Below are 2,318 nucleotides of genomic sequence, written 5' to 3' on the forward strand. Positions count from 1 at the left end.
CAGCTAATTACCACAATGATGTGAACCCATCTGAGCTTTATCCATGAGTTTTTCCTCTTTAAACTGAAAAACTAAGGTAACACATTTGAGTTCTAGAAATCAGTACCTGGTTGAGGCATTAGAGAATCCAGGAGTGATGACTGGAAATCTGCCGTACTGACACCCACAATCTTGGGCAGGAGCCGTTATTGAAGATCGATCCCTCAGACAGAACAATGAGGAACTTCCTTTCCTGTCTGTGCTGGTCGGGAGGCTGCTGAGGCGCCTTAGATTGCTGTCAGTGATTAGCCAGTTCAAGGACTTCTTGCTGATTCAAGCTGTCATCATCATAGTGAAGGTTAGGAATTTTCAAAAAGAAATGAATAAGCGAAAAAATAAAAACTAAAACGTAATGACTATTTGACGGGTGCCAGGTTCTTTTGCTAAGCATTTTACAACCATTATGCCATTTAATCCTTAGTATAAACCTGATTCATACTGCTCCACATGAATTACAACTCTGGCATTGACAAATTAATTTAATGAGCACCTAACCTATCCATATTACTCCAGTTATTATGCCATACTAGTGTATACTGGTGGAATATTAAATTACATCAGAGAAGTGAGAAAACTAAATCTTACAAAAACAAAGTAAACTACCCAAGACACATAGCTAGAAAATGTCAGAGTCAGGATTTGGACACCGATCTCTCTGACTTCAAAGCTTAAAATCCTTTTTTTTTTTTTTTCTTTATACCATGCTTCTTTCTGTTAGAGTGACCAGTTTCATACCAATAAGGTTTTGGTGACCATTAAGATGCTGGATGACAACTTATTCATGAAGAAGCCATGCTGAACACTTACAACATCACCTTTGTGAATACTGTTTCTATCTTTTTATTTTAATATTATTGATTGGTTTTAGAAAGACAGAGAGAGAAAGCAACTGAGAGAGAGAGAGAGAGAAACATTTATTAGTTGTTCCACTTATTTATGCATTCATTGGTTGCATGTGCCCTGACTGGGGATCAAACACACAACCTTAACATTTCAGGACAGCATTCTAACCAACTGAGCTAACCAGTCAGGGCCATGTTTTTTATCTTGTGTATACTGCCTCCCTGAAAAACTTTTCTAAGATCTCTCCATTGTCTATAGATTCTAAACACCCTGACTCTGACCTCACAACTTGATAATCCATAGTAAACTCCACCAGCCCCATGGATCTTGAACTCTAATCGTTCTCAGTGCCAAGCATATTCCACAAAATATACTTGAACTTTTCTTTGTCCTTGCCTTTGTTAATGCTCTGCCTCAGTCAAAAATGTCCTCCAGGCTTTACCCCCAGTTGAATACAATACCTCTTCTAATGGTGAAATGAAAGGTGCCCTGTTTTGTGTAGTTAATTTGCCAGTCCTATCACAATCTCTGCAAGCAAGGGGCAACTCAATGGGCCAAGTGATCCCACCTTTCTACATACTCATAACCTTCAGCAACGGCTGACCCAAGGCCAGCCTACCCATGAGCTGCTTCATAACCAATCAGGTTCCTTCCAAAATATAGAGATTGTTGTCAAATGGTTCAGAATACTGGGCCCAAAAGGTCCTATGAAGCTAGGGCTGGCAGCATTATAGAGCTAAGTGAAAGTCAAGGAAGCCAAAAGAAACAGAGGGGAACCAGAAAAATGAGTAAATAAAGCTGAGATAACAGGTATCAGAGACTGACTCTGCCATAGTCCATCTGCCTCAGCCTCCAATCCCCACTGAAGCCAGGAGTGTATTTTCATTTCTCTTGACCTTCAGATTTTTTCAAAAAACCCATCCCTTTCCCGAGTTAGCTTGAGTAGGCTTCTTCTCCCAGAAAATAAGTCTTGTGTAGGAACAGTTTTTTCTGCTTTCTGTTTAAAATTTAATATCTTTCTAGTTGGCATTTACTAATACTTTTATTTATACTGCAGCTTTGGCACTTTTATTTCACCTTTAATTAATGTTAATTATGCAAATATCTGTCTTCTCACTTTTCCTCCAGACCAAGCTCATTCATTTTTCTCTCCCTTAGTACCTTGTAGAATCTGGCACGTACTAGATTCTTAACAAAAGTTTACTGAATTGGGCAATGCTTAGTGTTGTCAGTAGCCAGATCATTTACCGGGCCTTGTGAAACTACACTGACATGGCACAGCAGGTTTACCACCACTACCACCCCACGTGGGAGGTATCTGCTCCTAAAGTGGGACAAAGAAGGAAAGAGGAGCAGAGATGTTCAGCTGACCACCCCACATTTGTGCTCCTTTGTTCAGAGCAAAGGTGTTGCTATTAAATGGCTTTCCAGAAAGA

The sequence above is a fragment of the Saccopteryx bilineata genome, chromosome 5, assembly GCF_036850765.1.
Source record: "Saccopteryx bilineata isolate mSacBil1 chromosome 5, mSacBil1_pri_phased_curated, whole genome shotgun sequence".
In the NCBI taxonomy this organism is placed as follows: domain Eukaryota; kingdom Metazoa; phylum Chordata; class Mammalia; order Chiroptera; family Emballonuridae; genus Saccopteryx; species Saccopteryx bilineata.